The following is a 27,555-nucleotide window of genomic DNA, read 5'->3' on the forward strand; positions in this document are numbered from 1 at the left end:
TACACACAGCAGAAGACAGGGACACAGTTAAGTGAATGAAGTGAAAACAGGTAACCTAACTCTAGAGCTTCTTATACATGTGGGCAAGTGCCACCATTTAGGAAGTTGCCATGCATCAGCTTATCTTTGGAAATGGACAAGACCTTCATCTGAGGGCCTACAGAGCTGTAGTTTTATCAAAGCCTCTTCTGTTGCACACTAAGTTAAGTGTTGTAGATGCTGAGAGCTAAGAATAAATACATGGAAAGTTACTATATGTCAGCTGGCATGACATAATCTAACAGTCATCCCTTAGGGTGTCTGGGGTACTGGGTTCATGAACTAATGACTGCAAAGTGTTGCTATCCTAAGACAAAATAATTATCTAAAGTAAAATTAGGACTAGGGACCAAGTCCAGCTTCCAATTACATCATCATACCAGCTGGAGTTATTTTGGCTTCTTAAGAGTTTGATGAAATCAGGGATTCAGTCCATACGTGATCAGAAATTGTATTCTTGCTGAATAAATAAATAAAAATAAATGAGAACTGAGAGTTTTAGGCACTTTTCAATTTATATTTCTCAGCTATCCTGATGTATTCACACGTGCTTCTCTCAATGCAGCTGCTCATTTGATGATTGCAAACGTCAAATTTACAGACTTTACAGCTATTGCTACAGCTGGAACGGAAATCAAGTTTTTCCATTATTTTAACACAAGAGGTTCATTTATGGTGCAAATGAGTGAAGTTTAAAGTGCTAAAAGTGATCTAAGTAGCTAGCACATGTGATCCCACATTCAACTCATCACATGCAAGACTAACACAGCTACAGGAATGTTGCAGAAATTTGGCAATGGTGTGATTTTTGATTCTAAGGTGGCCACTGGAAATCCACGTGTTCGTTCATTGAAACACTGAAATAATGCAGTAGTGCCACTAACAAGTTAGCAATGCTCTTGTAGCATCCCTGTGGGTTTCAGTGAGACTTTTTACTCAGTCACCAAATTTTTATCATGAATGGATGGAAGAATCTGGATCTCGAATTAATTTAGTTTGATTAATCTTTTTATATCCTAAATCTGGGGGGCTATAAACACTTTAGCAAAAAAGTAATCATAACCTAAAAAAAACAATCATTGCCTTACTCTATTTTATTCAGTGTTGACATAACTTTGAGAATGCAGCTACTGCTCTATAAATATTTAGTCTCTTGTATAACAAACATCCTTTCACACACAGAACTTCAATTTAGGGATTCTCAAAACAAGCAGTTGTGGTTCATGACAGTGTTTAGGCTGTCTCTAAATCTGAAATCAGCTCAGTACAGAAGACTTCATGGATTCCTGCACCATTTGAGCCAAATTTGTTCTTTCCTCTAAACTAGTCCTTAAAGTGAAGAAATATTCTGAATTATAATTTTTATTTTTGTTGGCAAATCTTGCATGCACCAGAAAAGTAGACAGGAAACTAGATTAGCACTATGCCCCCAGTTCTAAATTAGGAACAATTATAGGTTCAGCTTTAACATTCCTGAAACAGAACATTTTGACTTTTTGTTAGATTTATTAGGTGTTATAGGAGCTATTCATGGAGAAGAGATGATCAAGTAGTGTCTTATCTTCCTCTGAGTCAACGATTAAGGTACAAAATTTCCGAATTAGAAGTTGCTTAGTAAAACTGCTATTTGTTTGACAGTTCAGCTTTTCTGAACATCAACATTTTCTCTACCCCAGTGAATAAAATAAATCCAACAGTGCATTCTCTGGCAGAAATATATTAATAGGAGTAATATTGAGCTAGGCCTAAGTTGTAGATTTTCAACACAGTGTTGCATGACCACCCAGCAGTGAGTAGGCTGGGGGTACTTCACTTTCATCTCCCACCTCTTTGATTAGAAAGGTTCTTTTTCCACACAGTTCCTCATTTACTTTAGTCTGTTGCTGACACCAAGATTTTCATTCAAGACCAAAAATTCTCTAGTGCAGCCCTGCTGAGCTTCACAGAACCATATTACAATCAGCCTGAAGCATATGTGTCACTGCTGCTCTGTGACCTTGCCATATGTCTGTCTGAGAGAAAAATTCTTAATTACTTTTGGGTGAACACAATCATAAAGAAAGATGCAAAAATGTAATTCTGTAATTTTTTTTTTCTTTCATGTATATAGCATAGAATAATGACTCATTAAAGTTAACTTTCCTTGTGGCATCAGCTAAAGGAACTCTTCAGGAAGAGTTAAGTAAACAGTATATAAGTAGACCAGTCTTTTGAGACATTAAAGATGACATTCAGTTTGCATACGAGCACCAACTTGAAAAAATGGAAAAAAAAAAAGAAAGAAAAGGAAAAAAGAAAAAGGGAAAAATACTTGATAAAACATAAGTATTTCAACACCAATGCCTAGACTCATGCTTTTGTCATATTGTCACATTGTTAGCTTTTATAGCCCACTTGTCCTCCACACAGTATCTTACGTAAGAGGTGAACAGTATTATTCCACTTCTGTAGTAAGATAGGGAAAAGGACAGAGAAGTGGTTTGCTCAAGGCTATTTCTCACATCACAAAAAGTAAGATTTGCCCCTCTGCTTTTAAAAAGCAAACTTTCCCACTTTAAGCCATGACTCACTGTGCTGTTCTGTTTCATCGTACAATTGTTCCTGTTTGAAGTTGAATGTGAAACTCCTGTTGCCCCAAGGAAAAAAAAACAACCAACAAATAAAAACCAAGACAAAACCCCAGATCCTTTGATACATTTTCAAAGAAGTTCTATTTATCTTGCTTAGATTCTTACTTGGATCCACCTTTGAAATTTCTGAGTTTATGGGACTTCCTAAAAGAAAGGTTTTCTTCACAATGCTTTACTGAGATATGTGCTATAGCTTAATTTTATAATCAAGAGCAAGTTGTATAATTCAATTGACTTGACGACAACACAGAGTTGTATGGAAGTGTTGATCTGCCTAAGAGTAGGTCTGGAGGGGTCTGGAGAGGCTTGATTGGTGGACCAAGGCCAGTTGTATGAGGTTCAACAAGGCCAAGTGCCAAGTCCTGCACTTTGTTCACAACAACCCCATGCAGTACTACAAGGCTTGGGAAAGAGTGTCTGGAAAGCTGCCAGAAAAGGACTTGGGGGTGTTGGTGGACAGCTGGCTGAATATAAGCCAGCAGTGTTCCCAGGTGACCAAGAAAACCAGCAGCATTCTGGTCTGTGTCAGAAATAGTGTGGCCTGGCAGCACCTCAAATCCTACATCTAGGTGTGGTCTAGAGAGACCTTGATGTGCTGGAGCATGTTTAGAGAATGGCAACGAAGCTGGTGAAGGGTGTGGAGTGCAAATCCTACATGAAGCAATTGAGGGACCAGGGGTTGTTTAGACTGGAGAAAAGGAGGGTAGACCTTGCCTTTACAACTACCTGAAACGTAGCAAGGTGAGTGCTGATCTCTTTTTCCAAGTAACAAGAACTAGAGCAAGAGGAAATGGATTCAAGTTGTGCCAAAGGAGATTTAGATGGGGTACTGGGAAAAGTTTCTTGGCTGAAAAAGTTTTCAAGTATTGAAACAGGCTGCCCAAGGCCAGTGGTGGAGTCACAATCCTGGAGGTATTTAAAAAATATATAAATGTGGTGTTTAGGGATGCATTTAAGTGATGGACTTGGCAGTGTTAGGTTAACAATTGGAGTTGATTGAATAGTTTTTCCAAACAAAATGATTCTATTATTCTGTAATTCTATGGTTCTAACAGGAATACTCAGTAAGACTGATAACTGGAGCAGAGCACACCAGTCCAAGACACTGAAACATCCTTCATAATAAATTTTTGTTTCATTTAGCAGACACCCCCACCCCCTTTTTTTTTTCTCACCAGTTTACATCTTTTTTTCCCTAAAGCTTCATCAGGCAGGGTTTGTTTATGGCAATGTGGTTAAAGGTAGTGTTTACTTGTCAGTGGCACTGCAATTACTTTTCAAAATGTATTTGAAGCTGGTTTGATTGATATTGACCTGTATTTGGTGGGCCATTCTTGCTCAGCAGATACATAAATAGAGGTTTAACTTAAAATCCTTAAGTCACACTGCATAACATTAAAAAGAAAAAAAGCAGCAACTGTTTGATCCAGCCCTAATAATGATTTTAAGCATTGAAGCATCTGATTTTTAGCTCCCTGACATGCAGTGAAATGGATTGCAGTTGCCTACAGAATAACAGCATTGTGGCTCAGCTACTCACAGAGTGCAAATTGACAGTCTGGGAGTCCTATATCAAAATCCAGGAATCATCTACTAGTTGTAGTTGTAAATAGAAAATAATGTAGCTGCATTCCTGTCTGTCCTCATACCTAAGTGTCTGAGTTAAACCTTAAGGCAATGAAACAGACAGACTGTTAGTAACATTACAGCAAAATAAATGATTAACCATTTCCTACCTGGAGAAGGTTTATGTCTTTGGTTGTATAGATTATTTTGTCATAATGCTGTCAATTAATTGTGGTATGTCATTTTGGCTCTGGCATTAAAGAATACAAATTTGGTTTTGAAAAAAAAGTCTGAACTCTGAAACAGTAGATGGGTGGAAGCCCTTTGCTCATGTTCTCCTGCAGGTGACTGAGTCTCAGAACAGCATAAAATCAACTGGACTCCATACTGCAATGTATATAAACCTAATATTTCTACTTATATGTTTAATATCAAGAAGTCTCTATCTTCTTCAACTAAATAACAGCAAAAATCTGTGCTGAGAATGAGGGTAGTTGCTGAAAGACAGTGAGACAGGAGACTACCTCAGAGAGACAACAGTTGTGTAGTATCCTCAGTCTCGTCCACTGAATTAAGGGAAAATATTAAAGAGGCTTTTGCAAGCCTCTTGCATCCCCTTGGGTCTCTCATACATCCCTTGGCATGCCTCTATCCTTTGACTTTGGCATATTTTTCTGCTCGTTGCATGTCTTTATTGAAGGAATAGAAGCGTGCACTAATTATATTTAGGAGCAACTTAATGAGTGATAACCAGATGCTCATTTTCCAAATCATGCTCACCTCAGTACTGAGGACTTCATCTCTAGAGAGTAACTCAATAAGAAGGAAGATCTTGGGAATAAGTATAGGAAATCAGAAATCCCCAGGTCTTAACTGAGAATAGCACTGGTCCTAGACACTGATTTGCTTTTGCTATCCCTCTTCCCACCCTTGGAAATTTTGGGAAGCTGTGATTGAAATTACCTTCCTTGTCAGTTGTTGAAGGTCTGGGTTTCTCTGTTGTGAGAGAATCTTGGCTGTTATGGAAAAGAGGTATTCTGAAAGACTTTGGTAGACTAGAGATACACCTTTCATCACTATCTCTGTTTCTCTCTGTAGCTAACTATTACACTATCAGTGAGCCCTGGTAAATCTAGTACCTTGCAAATCTGCTTTGTAAAGTTAAAGTCAGCTGTGGTAGTACTGAAAGTTTTTTCTATTTACTCCTAATTTAGGAAAGTACTTCAGAAGGGTTGGATTTGATGATCTCTGAGGTCCCTTCCAACACAGCCAATTCTCTGATTCTAAGAGGTGTTTTAGAGTACAGTTTTAGACTTGAGATCCCTAAGCATTGCTTCAGATACTGAAATTGCTTTTATCATCTGAATCAAACCCTGGAGGAACAGTCCCCATGCACACAGTGCCAGTGCTTATGGCAGTGTAGGTAGAGCACAGGGTGATCGGTGTGAGTCTGTTGTTTGACCCATAACAGGTCTGAATTCAGCAATCTCTGAATGAAATTTGTTTTTTGACCCTGAATAATTTTTTTTTCTTAAAGACCAACTTTTTAATTCCCTGTAAATACAGTTCCAATGGTTCAGATACCTGGGCTGAGTGTCTTTTTCCATAGCTTTAGCTGAACTGACACTTTATTTGACACAAATTACAAAATATTTCTTGTGGTAATAGAAAGCTGAAAGAGACCAGGCAAATAAATAGTGATTTAATTGCAGTTATGTCTGGAAATAATGAGATTTTTTTTTTTTTTTTTGCTTATAAGGACAAAGTGGCTCCTAAGGGGTCCAGTTCAGCTTTTTGAAATTCATATTTGATACTGTTTTCTCATCCTGGTACTGGAATTTGCAAGAGGATTTCCAGAACAAATTCAGGCATAAATATTGTCAAAAAGGATATCAGAACAGACTATTGAGGAGGCAAGGTTTTACTTTAATAAACTTGTGAAGTAAATATGTAAGTAAACGTTCTTAATAAACAACTATTTTTAAAGTGCCTAATAGCATAATATAAGTGGCTTGATAAAATTGTTCAGGCAGACTTGACACTTATAGGGCTTTTCTTTGGAGTGATATATAAATAACTGTCTCAACTAACATCATCAACCAAATACATTTGATCTTCTTTGCATCTGGAAGCTAACCATGTGAAAGAACATATAAAAATAGATAATCCCTTAATATTTATTTTAAAAGAAAATAAATTAGATAGTAATTTTTCCCCCAGAACTAGTGCTTAAATCCACAACAGAAAAAAAGTAGGATACTAAGCGTAACAGCTATCTTTAAATGTTCTCATCACAATTATACTTTAAAACGAGAAGTGCAAGGTTTATGGTGTGAACACATATCTGGATGTCGAGACAGCAGATGTGGGTTCTGTTCAGATATAATTTCATGGGACTTTCCAGCTGCAAAGACCCCAGAATGCTTTCTAAAATGTGAAGCTGATGCAACTTCCCTCCCATCACTTGTTTATACCACCTTGGCAGAGTGTGAATGGGTGTGCACCAGAACTGAACCTCAAACAAGGGATTCAAGAAGGTAACATGAACTCATTGGACAAGATGGACTTTTGGGAAGGAAAAATGGCCAAGACATCAAGGAAACACTTGCAGTGCTAAAAGATCTCAAATGTCATAGCAGAGCATAACAGGCATTGGTATGCTGGTGGTTTTGGGTAGTACCAGCCCCTAAACCCAGTTATGTGTCACATATGTCTGCAAGCTAAACCTGCCAGAAATAGAAAATTAATTTATTCTTTCACATGCAGATTTATTTTTTTTCATATGCAATTTTCCCATGACATGAAGTGAGAGCTGCACCAGTGTATATCACTCAGAGAAGCACCTGAGTGTATATTTAATGCCAAAACTGCCTATAAAGCCCCCGTGTCATGTGCTGATTGGAAAAAGACCATTCTAACAACTTAGAGCTCACTCTTAACCTTCTGTCCACAATACAAATGATAAGAGAACATATTTTATGCAGTTCTAACTAGGTCAGCTATTTCTGTTTTTCAGTCTGCGTGACTGGATCTATGTTTTCCTTTGACTTTATTCAAGGCAGTCACAAATTTTAGTAACGGGACTGCATTTTGTCATTTAAACTGTCATAAGAAAGACATAGTCACATGTCTTATAATCCCATAACCCAGAATATAAATAACACCTCAATATAGTGTGCCTTCATATCACAGAATATGTAACCAGCCTAATAAATAAATTTTGAAAAATGTAATATTAATTCTTTCAGACTTCATAAGCCTTTTACTGTCAAATATACTTTCCATATCTCTGAATTTAGCTATACAGTGAATAAGCTAAAACCCAAATACATCTCTGCATTAGCTAAATAACAAAAAATGACAAATATTTAATATGTATTTCTTCAGCTGCTAACTTTTTTGTATCATTTATCGAATAGTTTAAAAGGCACAACATTTTGCACTAATTTTCATACAAAACTATTGATTATTTTAAACCAAAATTGTAATTTCCTAGCTGAGGCACTGGTTCATATGGACAAAATATGATTTCATTTTTTTAAGTTCTTCATTGCACTCACACACGTGTGCAATTTACAACCAGTAACATTGCAGAGTATTTTTATCTTGGAATTTAAAATGTCCTGTTATCAGGATTTGGGAACGGTCTTGAGATTTGGTAATAGATGCAATATTCACACAAATATACATTAAAGAGAGCAAACACATGGAAAGAAACACATGGAAGCAGAAGTAGAGCAATGTTTAGTTGTTGAAAATCAAAAGAAACTGATAATAAAGGACATTTTTTCAGTACAGTGATAAACTAAAGTACCTTTTAATATCATCAGAGGAATTGTTCTTCCCCTATTACATTTAACACGGGAATCACATTGTAGAAGAATGCAAGCAGCATGGCACTGATGCAAGTCAAACTATATACCCCCTAAAGACCTTTTTAGAGTTATTTAGTAGTTAGAATCAAAATTTTCCATACAGTAGGATTTATTACTTGTTCTTTGTGACTGTTGTTTACTATGACCTCTATTTGTTGCAGACAACTTCAGTAGGAGGACTTTTGTCACTAGAGAAGATAACTGGATTCACCAGGCTCATGGGTCCAGTTCTCTGGTTTTGCAGTGAATTAATGTGGGGAGCTATGTGTATGTGCTACATTTGGAAGATGGGAAGCTCACAAAGCTTTTTTTACAGGTAGTAGCATAGGTCTTTTTGAACTCAAAAGGGAATAATAAACAAAGCCAAGGTCATATATTAAACTAGTACTAAATATGAAACAAACTCCTTAATAAATTTACTGATTAAAAGAAAGGAATTAAATACTCGTGATCTGGTTTTGTCATTCACATTTGTATGATTTTATTAACTTGTCAGCTTTTCCTGAAAATCTCTATCATCACTAAAGGCACAGCTTTTTACAATTACACAACTTTCAAGTAAAAAGTGTTAGTTAAAACTAACTGAATGTTCATTATACTCTCCAATCATGACTTCCCATCTGAGGAGATAATTCAGCAATACAGAGAATTGATTTGTCTTTATTTACGTTTCCAGTCCTTGATTGTCCAAGAGACTGAAATTTAGAAAATGAAGAAAAGTTCACATCAAGATAAAGGTAAACCCATGACTCTTGGTTTTCATTAATACTATGCTACAGATTTCAAAAGAAATAAAACTGTAAAGGGGAGATAAGAAAAAAAAAGACTGTAAGAAATAAAGAATTTTAACTTTTTATAAACTTTCATTTTTCACTTTTCAGTGCTGGGTTGTTGGAATTTCTTTTTTTTTGCTTCATTTAGATTAATTCTAAAGAAGCTCATTCTTAATGAAAGAAACAGCAGCGCTGGATACCTTCTACAGAATATTATTCATTCTTTAAAAGGTAAAAAATGCACTGTTTAAGATGTCGCTGATGTATCAATCAACAAATAATACACCTCCCCACCAGTTTTAATGTTCAGCAGAACACTTCTATAATGCCAAGAAATATATCCCCATCTGATTCCACAGATATGAAAGCCAGAACTATAAGGCAAGATGTGGAACATTTTAGAGACTACAAAGTAGATAGATTGCCATATAAAATATAAGGAAATGTTATATTTCCTTGACATTGCTTTGTCATTTGCTATAGTCTTTTTCATCTGTACTGGCAGCCTGAGGACTGAAACTACTTAACTTGGTTTTAGTTGTGAAGGCTGCAATTTGAAAGGGAAAAGATGCCCCTGAACTAATAAACATGGCTCTGTAGACCTTGTTTGCTTTCTTTTTGGAATCGGCTGCCCCGGGAAGTGGTGGATTCTCCATCCCTGGAGATATTTAAAAAGAGCCTGGATGTGGCACTCAGTGCCATGGGCTGGTAACTGCAGCGGTAGTGGATCAAGGGTTGGACTTGATGATCTCTGAGGTCCCTTCCAACCCAGCCAATTGATTCTATGATTCTTTTCTTGTAATGATTTCTGGTGTTGTCGTACAGTAATTGAAGTCTTGCTAAAGATGAGAAAGTATATTAAATCCATGAAAACCTACTAAAACTAACACTAAACCTGTATCAACTTCAGATTTAATATGCCCCACTGGAGTAGCATAAAAATATTGAAACTTCCTCAAAACTGGTCTATCCTAGTAACTTTTATTCTACTATTTCAGTGAGACCATGGAAAATTGATCACTGTGAATTATATTGATGCACACCAGCACGTTGTTTGCCTAATGAAGTCACATACTGGTTGTTAAATTCACAAGTATCTGGGAGTTTAGAAGTATGGTGAGATTCTGCTGATTTAAAAAGAAAATTTAACTGTATGCGTATTCTTTCCTTAACTATTCCCCTTTCTCAGTCCTGTGACTTGTGGAGAGCTGTGATATGAGCAGTGTTAGAGCTGACAGGGGGTTGAGCTTCCCAGCTGTCAATGTGCTGGTTTTGTGAGGTTCTTGTGCTAAGGGTTGAAGCTGATGCAAAGAAGCTGCCTTTTGCTTCCACCTCAGTTTTACACCAGGGTAATTCCCCTGGATGTAGCTCCCAAGCCCTGTGAACAAAGCTGGAGTTTCCAGGCTCTGATGAAAGTTTCCTATGCAGAGACCAGCAAGTTATCTTAAGTGTGAAGCTCATCACATTCTAGGAAGGCAGACAGCCAAAATTCTTATATGCCACTGAAGTGTGGTTTTATTCTTATTTGGAGCAATTATTTTGTATGCTTTTAGTTTCCAATATAAATTTGTATAGTACAGGGAGGGATATTTTTTTTTTGCCTCTCTGAGAGTGTGATTCATCATAAACTCATAGCATGGTTTGGGTCAGAAGGGATATTAAAAGGTCATCTCGTCCACCCCATTGCAAAGGGACATCAATTAGATCAGGTTGCTCAGAGCCCTGCCCATCCTAACCTTGAATGTTTCTAAGGATGGGGCATCTGCCAAATCTCTGGGCAATCTGGGCCACTGTTTCCACACCCTCATTCTAAAAAATTCTGCTTTATATGTAGTCCAAATTGACCCTTGACCAGCTCTTTTGTCTGTCATTAAGTCTAGAAAACAGAAGACTTGAAGTCAGTGCTAAACTTTCTTCAGTATATGGTCATACGTTTTCTTGCCCCGTGCATTTATTTTTTTTTATCCATTTAGATTTTTGGTTCTTGTTATATTAATCAAATGAATACTTTATTAAAAATTATTACATTTTAAGCTTACTATAAAACAGATGGGATAAAATTAAAGCATATTTCCTCAGCCTATATAATGTGTCCCTTATGCTAGCTTTGAATAATAGAACTTCTGTGCCAGCTGTTAATCCTTTTTAACAGTGGACAAGAAATTCTGCAAGTGACTGTTAAGGTGCTTTATGGCATGTAATATGCATTTGAAACCTATATCCAGCTTTTTCTAATTTGAAATATGCCAAAGGAAAGATACTATGATGAATGAAGGTGACAATAGAAGTTTTCCTTACACAATGTATGCCTTTGAAATTAGGTTTTGGCCACAGTATAGATAGCTGATGCAATGCCATTTTTAGACAGTCTTAATTTCCCTATGAAAGATATGGGACACAAATAGAACCTTCATTCCTTGTCCAAGAACAGTCTTCACAATTCAAACTGACTGGATAGAACAAATATCATGTGACCCCTCCCCATGTGGTCTTAAAAACAAGTCAGTAACGTGTCTGGGAGAAATAACAGGACCCAGCCACATTTCCTTCATTTCATTATTCTCCAGAAGCCTTCTTTTCCCACCTTCATCACATACCAGCTTTGCCCTTTACATCCAGTCCTTTATCCTTGTTGCCTTCTTTACACTCAAGCTCACACTTGTAGGTAATTAGGTTTTCCACAAATAATATGGGAGGTTTTGCTAACATCTTGCCATAAATAGCCCAGTCTGCTGTCTTGGCACCTTCCTGAACTCGGTTAGGAAGGCAAAATATGAAACTAAATTATTTATGATACTTCATGGGCATCTTTACTGAATTGCTTCTTTAAACTTTCTTTGCTGTACTTTGAAGAATAATTGAACTGGGAGTACAAGGGACGGGGGGAAGAAAATTTGCATGTGGATAGCCCAGATTATTGGTATTAAATATTTTTTTTCTCATGACACCAGAGGTCAGAAGCACAAAATAAAAAATTCATGAGCAGAAACCTCAAAGAGTGCCAAAATACTACTTTTGCAGATAAAACCAATGCAAGCTTCTGATATAAACCTGGTGAGCTAAAAGACAGTTATTTTCTCAAATTTTGAAATATTACTTTGTATTTAGGTGATTAGCAATAACACCAAGAAAACAAGCTTTCATGGGTGATCACTGGGCAGTACAATTTCCTTCTGTCTCAAGTTAACACAAGACATTTAGTGTTAATTACATTGCACCTCACCCACTAGTCACTGTGAACTTGAACTAGTGCAGATGTCTGAAGAGTTAACATTGGGGATACTGAAACCAATATCCTATTTCTAATGAGAACAAGGAAAGAGGAGAAATTACATTAGTTCCAAATGTTTTTGTACACAAGCTGATCTTGGAAAACTCAGCTAGCAAACACCATGTGGAATAATCTTTCAATTAATGCTCTGCTGGAGATAATTAGTTTTGCTTAGACACAGGGGATGAGAACAATTAATACATGTTTTTTAATGACGAGAATAGAATTTCATAAACTTCTTTCCTAAAATCCTTATTTTGATTTAGAGTTGGTATCAAGAAGGGAAATCAATGGTATCAAGAAGAGGAAAAATTGTCCTAGGGGTATCAAGATATGCTAAAAGGATTTGTCATATTTTTAACTTCACGGGTTTACTTCATTATTTGGCCAGTATGCCACACTTGGAGGAAAAGTATAGTTTAGTAGAAAAAAAAATGCAGCTTGAACTGTGCAGCAGTAGTGAGAAGGGTGCAAGTTTATGAGGTAATTACAAGCTTTTAATCACTGAATGCTTGTTGTTATTTCACTGAAGAGTACATGGCAGAGTTTTCTCCCAGCTGCGTGTGTTATTTGTGCATGATGTAAGACAGTAACGTCCAGGAATATAAATATGCTGGTTTTACAGCCCTCTCTAATTTTTCTGTCAATTAAGATGTCCTAAATTTCCTATTTGCCTTTTTGGTTCAATTAAAGAAATATTAATACTTTTACTAAAAGAAAAATATCTTAAAAATAGGGTTAATCTGAACTGCTCATAATTTACTGAACTGTAGAATCCTAGAATGGTTTGGGTTGGAAGGGACCTTAAAGATCATTAAAGATCTCTTTCCTCTCCTGTCCTGTCCTGTCCTGTCCTGTCCTCTCCTCTCCTCTCCTCTCCTCTCCTCTCCTCTTCTCTTCTCCCTTCATGAATTCCATTTCCTTCCTGTCATGTCCAGAAAGCTGTTGACCATTGGTCTTCCACTGTGACCATCTAGCCAGTTCCTTATTCAGAGTGGTCTATCCATCAAATCCATATCCTTCTAATTTAGAGACCAGGAATTATGACTAATTTGAAATAAATAGTATTTAGAAAACAAAAAAACCACATTGAGCACTTGCATTTTTTAAGCAGTTTTTTACTTTTAATTTTAAAAGATAGCTTTGTTTCCTTTCAGATTAATTTTTTTTTAGTAAGCAGAAGGATTGTGGTCCAACTGAAATGAAGCTAATAATTCTCACTTCTTTGTTGACATTGTTGCAATCTGACTTTATAGAGACAACTTTTTTTTTTTCTTTTGGTTTTCATTTCCTACAAAAACAAGTTTTTTCCATCTTTTTTGACTGTATCTAATTCTTATCATACCTTAAACTACCATGAAAAGTCTTGCAATGGCCAAGATGGATAAGTAGTGAGTTTGTGGATTGAAAGGAGTAAACCTCATCTGCATAAGGTAAACAACAAGCTCTGTTAGGGCAAAGACATAAATCTCAGGGGAAGACTGAGCCCATAAAAGGTATCAAAGAGTCCCACTCTGTAAGCTTACCTAAAGCACATGGCAATTTATCTCAGCTCTGCAGTGACATGAGATAAAGCAATAACAGAAAGGGGAGGCTCACAGCTCTGTAAATAGATTCTCTCCTGAAAGCCTGTTTACCCAAGGTGAACTTCTGGCCTTGTTGAAAGTGGTGGCAGAATTCCCATCAACCTTATCTGCATCAAGGAAGGGTTTGAAAAATGTTCACTTGCTATTGAACACAGTGAAGCTGCACTTATCCCAAGACAGATTCAGTACCAGCACTTTCAGCATTACATTCATGAGACTCAGAGCTTGTTTCAAGCACTGAAATTGCTGTACTTCATTATGATTAAACTAGGGCAGCTACCCTATCATTGATTACACTTAATGAAAATTAAGCAACTGCAGCTTGTTCCTATATGAGAAAAGGAATAAGGCACACTAGAAGAAAGCACATTTATACTTATTTTGCAGCTATATCTTATGTGTTTATGTATGAGGACTCAGAGAATATGGAAGTGGAACTAGAATTTGAATTTTTGGTAGAGGATGGCCACTGTCAGCAAAATATCTATACCAATATCAAAACTTTGATGGAAGAATTTCAATACATACCTAGATAGTTGTTAAGCTTATACCAAGGCTAAATTACAAACTGGCTGTAAGGCATTTGCAAAGAACTCTTCAGAGCCTGAATGATGTCACTGGGACCTTTTCACAGCTGCAAGTCTATATAGTCAGTCCTTTTCTCTCCCAGAAACTTTGTGGAAAACATGATCCAGAAGTGGTGGGAATTTTAAAGGTTTACAGAACCAGCATCAGTAGAGCTATAGGAACTGCAAAGTCAGTGGAGTGAATTCTCTGGTGTCTGCATTCAGGCTGCCTGTGGTCGCAGGGTGCCATGCATGAGCTGTCTGCCTTCCCAGGGAGACAAGCTAAAGGTCAGTGGAAGTTCAGCAGCAAGGGGAAAAAATTATCACAGTGCAGACAGACTGTGCCACCCACTTAGTCCTCAAAACAAATCTCCAGTGGTGCATATGCTTGCAGCCAGGGTGACTTTTGAGATAATGCGAGACTTTACTCAGCATCGCAGAGGCAAAAAAAGGGCAAAATAAAAAAATTTTCTACAATAATCAGAATATCTGTAATTATGATAAAGAGGAAAAGAGTCTCAGAGGCCCTGTGAGCTGCTCAAATATCACCTAGGATCTTGTCACAGAGCCTTACAAATATAAAATTATATAAATAAAATGGTATTTGCAGCTACTGAAAGCATCTGGTTATTATTAGAAATCATGTTGCAAGTGATGGTTTCAGTAATCGTTCAACAAAGATCTTTATCCTACAATTAAAGAATGCCTTTGTCAATTCATTTATATTATGACATATTGGTACCTTACTTTTAAGTTGTTATATTTTGTCAGTGCAAAAGTAATGAAAGTTTTAAAAAGAACTAATACAACTCTACATCAGAAAAAGCTAGCTCAACTTTTCCATTTTTTCTTCAGTTGTTATGAGTCAATCACAAATGTTGCCACAAAAAAAAAACCAATTTGCATGTATAAAACCAACAGCAAAATGGGAGGCTGTGGTTTCCATTGCAATGAAAACTGACAGCTGAAGGAGTAAATCATAAATGTGATTAAGGGTGTGACCTCTGTTTTCAACTTGAATGTCAAACTTACACTTATTTCCCATTAATTATGTTAAATGTCAATAGCAAAATAGAAAAGGAACATTAAAAATGTTTTAAAGACATTTAAAATAGCTGTTCAGAGCCCTGTGTCATATCAAAACATCAAAGTGCACTATACCCAGGAAAAGGAAAATTAATATATTTTATTAAAGAAAAATTACTATGGAAAAAGCACAAAGAAAGACAGTCTTGAGTTATCATCTCTTTTTTAAATTTTCAAATTATTTCAACTCATGTTTGCATTTATGTACTTTTTATATGGGTGTGTATACAAAGCTGTAAGTCATACATATATTTCTGTGCTTTCTAACAAAACCACATACGTAGCTGATGAAAAGTAAAGGTAATGTAAACTTTAATGGACTGCACTTGTGACAGTTTGACTAAAAGTATACAAGGTTTATTGTTATTGCATGCAAAGTGAGAATAATTTGTTGTTACGATATGGAATCCCCACACCAAGCAACATGTAATAGAAATATTTACAACAATATCAAAGGAATATAGTAGTATATTTTGAACATGTCTGCTGTGAAAAATTAGGTAATTTTTCAGTAAAAGAAAAAAAAGGGGTAGGTAGTATAGATACAGCAACTAGGTAGAGCTCCCCACATTGCACTAATTGTCTTCACACTCATTCTTCCCTTAGGCTACCGAGTGAAAGAGCCCACTCAGTGATTTTTGTAGTGCAGATATTATAATACCAAAATAGACCACATATAAGTGTTTAGAAGAGATCTGTAGAAGCAGGAATTCCAAGAACATCTAAAAGTCTGATGAATAGTCCCAGTGACTTTTGCTAGTGTTTGCTCACATATCATTGAAGAACCTCATAGGTATACCCACACTTAACTCAAAACTTGGTAAGTTGGTTGAGGAATTGTAAGAAAATACCAGACCAGGTTTGTGTTCTAACACAGATTTATATTAGGCATTAGTCCCTTAAAATCCAGTTTTTGTTTAGTGGATTCTAGAAACTTCAAGCAAACATTCTTCTTTTTCAGTAAATATAAAATCAATTGCTGTTGTATAGATGACTATTGAGGAAATAAACATGATTTTTTTTACTCTGAGAGGCATAAAATTTTAATGATGGCTCAGGTTTTCTCAATACCAGCTGGGTGACTTGGCAAACACTTATGCTGCAAAACAAATTTGGTAATTATGGTAAAATATAAGACCATATCTTGAAAGGATAAAAAAGTCAGAAGTGCTGAGTGATTCTAGCTGTCTTTTCAGAGTGATGACTATATGGTGATAGCTAGTGATTAATCTATACTGTACAATGAAGTCAATCCATAATGAGTTATTAGTAAGCATTATGAATGCAGCTATATTTAGCTTGTTCTATAAATATTACCCTTAGCTAACTTTCTTTGGAACTTTCTATATCTAAGATATATATTAGTTGAAAAATTATCCATATATCAGGGAAGAGATTCTACAGCGGGGAGAAATTTAGTAACTTTTGATATCCCATCATGGGAAAACAGAAAGAAAACATTAATGAAGAACTTGATTGAAATCTTCCTAAAGTTACCAGCACATATACTTGATGTGTAATGGATGCACCCAGATGTTAGTGAAAGAAAAACTGGGCAGATGTTTTGTTTCTCAAGAGAGACTTCTGTAGTGATTTCACAGTAAATAACAGCTTAAAAAAAAAAAAAAAAAGAAAAAAAAATTAAAAAATATAGAACATTCGTATGTTCTGTATTTTTCAGGCCACCTGCACTTGCTCTTAAAGTCTAAGTTAATAATTTGAAACCAATAAAGAGCAGGAAAATGCAATCATGCTTTATAGTCTTTTTCTTAGCAACTCTTCATTATATTGCTTCATTACACTGAGAAAATTCTGGACACTTTCTATGGTTAATACAAAGGCATGATTTTTTCCCTGTGAAACTCTAAACTAAAACTAATTCAATTCATGCTGGAAAGCAAAGACTATAAAACTAAGTAATTGGATGAAAAATCAGGGACTGATGAGTGATGAATGCCTCCTTGCATTAGGATCCATTTTGTGGCTTTGCTCTTTCAATATTGTGATTTTATTGCAATACATTTTAGAATAGCATGAAGGTCTGTCCATAACTCTTTATCAGTCTAGAATTCAGTTTCTGCAAAAGTTGGATTTCACTGCTGGTTTTTGAGAAGGCAGTTGACAGTCTCAGCTTCCGAACCTCTGTGCTACCATCACTATTCCATAAATTCATTCTGCACGCCTTAGTGTGGAAAACCTCTCTAACTAATGCTGTTTTGTTTCAAAGGCTTCTTGCAAAGCTTGGTTTATTTCACAGATGATTCAAGAAATGAGGTACTTCAGTTCTTGCTGATCTTTGTTGTGATTCCTTTTGTACTTCATCAATACTGAGGATATTGTAAGAAAGTCTTTTTTATTCTAAGATGCAATGGAGAACAAATGAGAAACACAGAGGTTGTGCTGCATCTTGATGTAGGGCAACATCATATTGACACAGTGATGAAACCATCAGTATTCTTCAGTGCCTGAACTGATTAGTACCTCCCTCTTTTTTTATTCTTGTTTTATTTCTGCTTGGCTTGGGGTTTTTTCAGTTGGTTGGGTTTTTTGGTGGGTTTTTTTTTGTTTGGTTTCATGGTTTTTTCCTGTCCCACTTGGAGATATATTATTTCTTCTCAATATCATATTTTATCCCTACTAAAGAGTATCTTTCCTAGGCATATGCAGACAGTTATTCTACAATAGAATATTTAGACACTTCAAATTCTAAAATAACTATTGTCTTGATCAGAGTTTTTGCAGTCTTTTTCATACTCCATCTCCAATAGTGGACATAATATTGTGCTCTTCCTTTCCAGTGGATGGATGGCACTCTCACTTTCTATCTGAATACCTCCTCTGAATATCTCAGGGGAGGCCTTAAACCAGGTAAAGGCAGCAGTTATCTGAAGGTGCTGGTAAATGACTGAATTTCTGTGGCTGAGACTGTGAGGTCTCACCCTTAAGGTCTTAGTGTTTGTCCATTCAAAATTAAAATCGCAAGAAGTGGATGTTATTTGTGTCCTTGGGAGTCAGAAGACTTACCAGTTTGTGTCTGAGGAAATGTTTCCTGAGTGTTGCCAAAAGTAGTGTCTTTCAATGGATTTGAGCCCTAGAGTTATTTTTTCTGTCTTGTGCACTGAAACATATGGCAAAGCATCCAGTCACAGTTGTGTATCCAGCCTAAACATGAGGGAAATTTCCTGCCATTTTAATCAGAACCTATAGAGGCTAGAAATACTGTCATTTAGAGATTCTTAGACCTCATTTATGATCTAGACATATCCAAACCAACCATTGGTATCCTAGAGATCTGTTCATTGTGCTTGCACAGATTAAGCAGGAAGCAAACCAAATGACAGTGTTAGAGCACATTTAAGAAGGACTTTGGTGGGATTTTACAAGAAAATATAAAAATGGATGAGATGACACCTAAGAAAGAAAAATAAGTATCCTTCCTACTCTCTTTTCTCAGTTCTTCAGCATCATAAATCTAAATCAAAGGAGTAAAACCTTTTGTTTCTCCATGAAGTTTGCAGATGTTTTAAGCAGGGCTTTTAAAAGTCAACTTTCTAGCTGACATCACATTGGAAGTTAAAAATATAACTTGCATACAGGAAAACTCTTATAAAGATTTTCTCTTGCTTGAACTTTATAATGAATGTTGATAATTTAAGTGGTTGGTAAGATTATTGTTTATCACAGAATTATTTAATCATAAATCAAATCAGATCAGGGATCATAAAAGATATATATAGAACAGATGCATTAATGAGAGCAAAATAGCAGCAAGGAAGCAAATTATTAGCTTTAAGAAGCAAATTTGTCATTAAATGTATAAACCACTTCATTCTGGTTATAGGATACTAGAGAAAAATATCAAAATTACCTAATCCAAAAATGCATATAATGGAAAAAAGTTTGATGTGTGGTTTATGCTTGCCATTAGCCTTTTTTGAGTTTCCTACTGTAAGCATTTTATGGCGCCTTTTCCGTGGCCAGGATTTCAATATGCTACTTAAATAAGTAAGAAATAATGCAGGTTAAGTATTTCATTTATTTTTGGGTGTGTTTGTTTTAATATTCTATGTGGAATAGAGTAAGCATATATTATCTTGTGTTTCTACTTAAAGATGAGGATTTGACTACTCAGCTTTGTAGAGCTGTTATATATGGACCCAGCAGTTGCATTATTCCATTTAAATTCTGCTGAGCATTGAGACTGAGTTTTTCCAGACACCAAAGCAACCTCCACAGCTTTATCAGCATAATGAGATTAAGTGACCTTGGCTGTTTGCATTTGACATGGGGTATACCTGGGACTTCTGTAATTGAGGAGGCACCACTGAGGAAACACTTTTGCTTTGAGTATCCTCCCTCCAAACTCTGTTTAAAATCCTGTTGGCCAGCTCAGTACTGTACAACGTCCTTGTCTAACTACTTAATCTTTTATTAAATAATTGGAGGTTCTTATTTTTTCTTTCTGTAGCCTTTTGGACTCTCCAAGGGATTTTTTTTGTTTTGTTTTGTTTTTGTTTGGTTTTTTTGTTGTTATTTTTTATTTGCTAGTGGTTAGGAGCAGGTGCCCATCAGGCATACCTTTGATGAGAGTCCATGCCCTTCAATGTGGCAATATATAATTGTAGTATGGTCAAGAATAAACATGAAAAATAAAGCAAATAAAAGAAGATCCATCAAAGAAAAAACAACAAAATAGCCTGAGCATTGAATTTTTAGGGGTCATAAGAGTAGAATCTAGGAAAAGGAGTACTTTTGATAACCAGATATTAAGTTATTCTCTCTAAACTTTTGGTCTGTAAAGGCTGGTGTAATTTTTCCCTTCTACCACAGGAAATTCCTTCAGCTTTTGAAGGTATTCTGTGGTCTGTCTCAATGTGTTTACAGTGGTTTATACAGAAAAGGCTGCTCTTTGAATAAGAAAAGATAGTGAAAATTTGCAGAACAAGTGATCTTAAAGAGCACTTTCACCTGAAAGCTTAAGTAGAACAAAATGCTCAGGAAATACTTAAATTGTGTAATATCTATTAATATTAAAAACTGTCACATGAGACCCAGCAAAGTGGGTCTCAGAATGACACTTGAAGTCCTCAGTCCTACTGGGACTCCACTGGGTCAATCACAATATAAATGCATGGGAGAAGAACGTCCTTGCCCCCATCTACCCAGTTAAGGTTTCACCAGTTGAGATGGTGCAAACTGCAGTGCTCAGACACCTCTTGAGCTGACCTGCAGCCTCAGGATGGAAGCTTTCAATCAGATCACTTTGTGAACCCATTGCTTTCTCTTCAGTCAGGATTTTAGCATTTTGGTGCCTAATATCAGCATCTAAATTATTGCCTTGTAATACTTTTTTTATTCTGTGTGATGCCAGGAATTAACCTGCAGACAAGATTAAAAGGCTTCTTATGAAGTGCTGCAGGCTTTACCCAAGATGTATTTCTTACTTCTATCTTCCACAGAGCAGAGTCACTCTGAAGACCAGTACCTGGTCTTCAGACCAGAGTGAAGAATCCAATTAAACAGTATAAACAGTATAAAATACATTTGATGAATAACATGAACTAAAAGCAATTCAGATTAATGCAGGAAGAGTGCAGAAAGTATGTCAAGGAAGAAATACATAACTAGGTAAGTAATTCATAAGCAAGATTGCTAACATTTGTAAGAAAACTGATTTTCAAAGAAATAACATTAATAATTTTTAAAAATCAGTTGATTTATTTCAGAGTTGAGAATGACTGATTTTCACTTCACTCAGAGTTTATTTCTTTTCCACAAATTCCAGTACTTTTAAATTGAATAATGACAAGTAATGTTTCTGAATTTTCTTGGTAGTATTTATTGTTTGACTTAGTGAGTCATCATGTTTGTTTTCTTTAATTTAGTTTTGTTTCTTCATGACTTAGAGAGAAATAAAGCTGTATGGTTTTGAATATGTTACACACACACAGAGTCATTTTCACAGAAATAAACACACTTTCTTGATTAGTTTTTGATTAGGTATCTCCATATTCAAATGAGGCTAAACCAGATTAAGGAAGTTCCCAGTAGAATAGACATATTTTCTGTGCATCAGGCACGGGAAGGGGTGAGATACAGTACCTACTTTATTCTCCAAACAATACACTCGTTCTTTCCTGCCTGCTATAAAGTGCATGTCATTAGCTGTAGCACCTGAAGCCAATCAGTCAACCAGGGATTTCTGGTTCATTGGTGTTTCAGGTCCCTGGTCTTCCTCAGAAGCCCTGGACATGCTGTTTCTCACAGGAGATGGAGAGGAGCTGTGGTGGTGCAGACCCCCTCTGCTCATTGAGCCAGGTCTCAACTTCAGTCAACATGATTTAACTTGATTTACTTACAAGTACAGTGGGTCTAAAATTGTTCTCGTTTCAAAAGCAAGTGCAGGAGGCTGAGACAGCCTGGTACCTTTCTGTCCTGGAGCAAATATAGCAATCTGGGGAGATGAGGCACTCCCTAACCATACCTGAAACTCTGTTTGCAGAATGTACCTGAGAGTCCTCCTGCTTGGAATACAGAGCCACTCTGAAAGCCGCCAAAGATTACCTAACCAGGATCATGGCTAGCATGGAAAAGTACTGACCCAAGTCAGACAACTTGGATCCTAAAAATATTGGTCTAAAGAGCTCTCTGGGATTGCATGGAGCTGCAGCCTGAATCCATGTGTCTCACAGAGAAAACTGGTTCATCTGATCGAAAGAATAAGTAGCCAGTGACCCCTCTCAAGTACAGGGGAAAATCAAACTATATTGGTCTGGTATAATTTGAGTCCTTTGTGTAATCAGGATAGGGAGAAGACCAAAACTTCTTTTGCGAAATTAAGTACCAAAATTTAACACCTTAACAGGTTTACCTCTATATCTGTGTGGGTGCACACACAGTTTAGTTTAGAAACTGTTAGATTTTTACTTGAACCTCTATATTGATTATAAATGATTCTTGTGACTCATTAGAATAGTGTAAATCAATCTTAATTTAATGCTATTCCAAATAACACCAGAACCATAATTATGTGTTAAGCACTGCACTGAAATCCCTAAACTTAAAGGGACTAGGAGTGGATTCAGCCACACCTCCTCTCTGAGGAGTTTAGAAAGCAAGGGAGTCCACTTTGAACCTCGTGACCCAATGGTAGGGTCTTCCTCATTCTTTTCCCTAATCCCTGTGCAGATCACTCCAGCCCATCTGTGACTCAGTCTCCCCTATCCCTGTATAAATCATTTCCCTTGGTCCCTGTGTAAATCATTCCCCTCCATTTCCAACCCCTACATGCCCCTTCCACATAGTCATAGAATGAACCTTGCCATCAAATTCTGTTAAGTCACACTTTCATAAATCTAAATTAAATAGCACCTTTGTTGATATTTTATTGGTGATTCTTTAAGCAACTTTAAGACTTTCCACTCTTGTCTGCATCAGGAGCTAATCACATCATATTTGTTCAACATTACCAGGAAACTCCCAGGCTTAAGAGATCAGCTATCTGTCCTTCTCCACGGTGGTAGGGTTAGAGCTGCTCTCTGGATTAAATATTAGGCATTGACTGAGACATCCCAAAAAGCCACATACTCAAACCCTTTGTCTTTCAGTTAAGGAGAAAATTGTGTCCTTAGTACCCTCGTTACTCCAGAATACCTTCTGAAGGAGACAGACACCTCAGACTTTCGGACTTGCTTTTGAAGGATAAGAAAAGAAAAATTGAGTGACTTTGAAACAAAGATGTGGGTTAAGTCTTTTGCTATCAAACACTGATGCTGGAAAGTTACCAAGATTCACTGGAAAGGAAACAGCAATCTCACATAAAGGGAGAGGTAAGCACTAGGTGACAGAAGACTTGTAATGACATAAAAGGTTAATAAATTCTTTTTAACTGTCCTACAGTTACACAGCAATATTTTACTCTTCACACATTATCCCACTTTCTGAACTTGTGTGTTTGGGTTAATTTTTTTTTCACATGTGGCTAAAGGGGAAATCAAGTATCTGTGGTTTCATGTGAAATATTTCTGATGTACTGAAACAATGGAGTTTGGTAATGATATCTGAACACTGCAATGACTGGTGTTTGCCCATTTAACAGCTGTTTTGGGAGTCCGGAAATTCGTAATTAGTATGTGATACCTGCTTAGAGAAAAACTGGGTTATTTCTGACATTATTTCCACCATGGGAAAATAGCTGGTTACTGAGCTTCTGAAATTTTAGAGGCATCACTGGTGAATGCTGATGATAGGCTATTAAATAAAAAGCTGAAGCAATCTTTGCTAAAATTTGAAAGGGCAAAACTGTGTGTGTGAAAGTGTGTGTGTTTGTGAGAACTGCACCTAACTAAGAAGAGGTAATTTCTTTGATATCATTGTATGATGCTCTGCATTACCTCAACCTGTGTTTGATTTATAGCCTGTTGTTAATCTGGTCACAAATCTTAATATTAGCAATATTAAGGTCATCACCATATCAACTACTGAACAAATTGATCATGAATTACAAGACAAATGAGCAGGTGACTGCAACAACTTTGCCCTTCTGAAGTGCCCAGACTGTCCCCAGTCTGGTAACAAGAAAAGATAAACTTCAGGTATGGCTGTAGTTATGATTATCTAACAATGTGTGTGAGAAAGAATGAGACAATAATTATTTTTCTTTCTTCTACACTTGATGGAAATGCATGGGGATATGCAATAAGAATAAACCAGCTTTTCAGACTGGAGAAAAGTTAGGAAAGTACTTTTTGAATGAAAGTGGAAAACATTAACAGTATAATAACACATTTCTCTTTCCTCTGACTAACTTCCATTTGGATTAAGACTTCCAGAAGGGGCCTTTCTCACAGAAATCATTAGTTTCTCATATGTTCTACTATCACTACAGCAATAAGGAGAGTAAAAAAAGGAGAAAACAACTGAAATGAATAGTAGTATTGCACTTATTTGCATAGTGGCAAATTTTAGCATCCATCTCATCTGTGTCTGAGAATAATATCATCCCACAGATCCTGGTAATACCTGCAGACAGCTACAAAAAGCTCAAAGCAGTTCCATCTCAACTTTGATATGTAACTCACTTCAGAGTCACTGCATCTGACAGATACAGCTGTGTTGCTTTTCTACATACAGGCCCTTCAAGCCACATATGTGAAAATGCATTTTGATTGATTGACTCATTTTACTAAATAATCCAGACTGTACTGTCTGGTTGTCTTTTGTCAGTATTTTAGTCTTTCATCACGCTTCTTTAGATTTATGTTCTATGGTTTTATGATTATTTGCTGAACATATGGAGTGCCTCTACTGTCAGTAGTAGTCTCTCCAGGATCTCAGAGGAAACATACTTATTTTGTAACATTTTTTTATTAATAATTTCTCACTGGGATATTTTAATGACTTTTGAAATCTACCCACTTTGAACATCATTCACATTAAACATTTATTCCTATTCATGCAGTGGTAGATGTCTCATTCCACCAAGGACTCAGTACCAAGAAGTTTTTTTAATTTTTTTTTACATTTTATTACTTCTCCGTGACCAAGTGGCATCGGGCAAAAAGAGAGAATCTGTATGGGTTAAAGCTCTGAGGACTTGTCATCACTACACGAATTTCAGTCATTTTACTTAAGGTTTTAATGCAGACTGAACCCCTGACCTGGCTGGTACCTGTGGAGACAGCATGAGTCCCCAAAAACCTCTGGTTTCATCAGTCCAGAAAGAATGTAGTTTGTGCACTGCTGTAAGATGAAAACCATGAAATGAGTCTGGATGCTGATTTTCTTAAAAGTTGTAATCCTGACCCTGCCAAAAATGCTAACAGAAACCCTCAATTTTTAACTAAACTAGGAAAAACATATAAAAATGATCCTATTTGAAATCATAGTCTCTATTAAATTCTGCCAGCTATCACCTTGCTATTTTTCATAATCTTTTTCATAGTTTTTTCCATTCCTTTTCTATTTTCCTCATGTTTATAACCAGTCAGGTCATCCTGCTTGATGTTGCAAAATATCAGTGCACTTTGAGCCTTTTTTAATGCTCACAAAATTATGGGGGGATTATAAAAAGAAACAATAATTAACAGAGATTCCCAAGAAGTCTCAGTTACAACTTCTGAATATAATTTATAATGGATATGATAATCTGAAAATTAGCTTATATATCACAGATAATGATACTAATGTCTTGGAAATATTTATAAGCACTACAAATTGTCCAAAGGAGGGCAACCAGGCTGGTGAAGGGACTCGAGCACAGGCCCTATGAAGAGAGGCTGAGAGAGCTGGGGCTGTTCAGCCTGAAGAAGAGGAGGCTCAGAGGAGACCTCATTGCTCTCTACAACTACCTGAAAGGAGGTTGGAGCCAGGTGGGGGTTGGTCTCTTTTCCCAGACGACTTTCAACAAGACAAGAGGACACAGTCTTAAGTTGTGCCAGGGGAGATTTAGGCTGGATATCAGAAAGAATTTTTTTACGGAGAGGGTGATCAGGCAATGGAATGGACTGCCCGGTGAGGTGGTAGATTCTCCATCCCTAGAGACATTTAAAAAGAGACTGGATGTGGCACTCAGTGCCATGGTCTAGCAACCGCACCGGTGGGTCAAGGGTTGGACTTGATGATCTCTGAGGTCCCTTCCAACCCAGCTAATTCTATGATTCTATGATTCTATGAAAGTTACAAGAACCTTTTTTCTATCTATTTCATTATTCCAGATATTGTACCTTTTTTTCCCTTTCAGCAACTATATATATTTTTTTCCTAATAAAAAGATGTGATTATTAGAATCCCTTTTCAGTTCCTTATGACCTTCAACTCCTTCTCCTTTCCTCCTTTAAGACACTGCAGTATGAATTTCTCTGGATATTTCACTGATGCCTTCAGCTTTTAATTTTTTATTTATTCTGACTGCCTTTCCCCAACACTTTTTAATGAAACTAAACATATTCTATATACACTTTCAATTCCTTTTTTATTAGGATGCTTGTATTTTATGGACATTTCCTTCAGTTTTGGAACCCTGACATTTTTTTCCGTGCTAAACTAATTCCCCTTAACTAATCCAACTTCTGATTCACAGCAACATCTCCGTTCTTTCCCATTCACTGAATCTCATAATACTCATTATCTTTTAAGGTTTTTTGAGAAATGAGTTCATAAGCTATTGGAATTTCCTCTATTTCCAATAAAAATAGTAATTAGTTTTTGTATGAGGTGAAATTCTGTATTCCCATTGTCTTCCAAATAGAAACTGGACTAAAACTCTTTTTAGACTTGACTGTTATTGGCTTGATCTCAGCTGGTTTAAAGCTACTGGTTGAGGCCTGGAAGGAATGCTGTCTATCTGGTAATCTTCAGCCATGGCTCATTGGCTGTTTCATTTACTCAAATTTCCATAACAAATAAACCAGATGGTTCCTGAGTGGAGATACACATTGCATGCATTTAACACCAGGTTTCTTGCATATGGGCTTGGATGTATTATTGTCTTCCTAATCACTAAGAGAGCTCTTTTGCAAGCTGTGTTAAACACTCATGTTTACTGAATATATACCCAGGTTCTGAGAATAGAGATGCTTGAACATTAGAGTCACCTTGCCCAGAGAATTTATACTCTGAACTGGCTATACAGATAAAAATCAAAGAGGAAAAAATCAAATTTGTATTCAAGGGTGGTTCCCATACCCTTGTGGATAATGTCTGTTGGCATAGGTCTGCTAGTTTTGAGAAATCTGTAATTGCTCAGGCACACTATCCCAGAGATGTTCCTCTACCCACATGTGCTTCCTCATAATTGGAAGACACCTAAATGCAAACTTGACTAAATTAACTGTAATGCAGGGACAAACAGCTCCTAATTTACTAAATGAATTATTCAGATAATGCAGTTCTTGCCATCCTGATATCACCTGAGTTAATCTCATGGAGAAGTGAGGAATCCAGCCCAGCCCAGGTGCTGATGCTACACTTACAATGAATGGTCCTCATCTGGGGAAATTCTGGGTTTTTTTTTTTGTTCACTTTCTATTTCAAGTACATGTTCACTTTATGCAATTGTCAGTAACTGGACAGCTGTTAGGTGTTTAGGAAACAAAAACAAACAAACAAACAAACAAAAAACATTCCCAAAGCCACAAAACCTTTGAACAGTTTAAGAAAAGAC

The sequence above is a fragment of the Heliangelus exortis genome, chromosome 3 (genome assembly GCF_036169615.1).
Source record: "Heliangelus exortis chromosome 3, bHelExo1.hap1, whole genome shotgun sequence".
NCBI lineage: Eukaryota > Metazoa > Chordata > Aves > Apodiformes > Trochilidae > Heliangelus > Heliangelus exortis.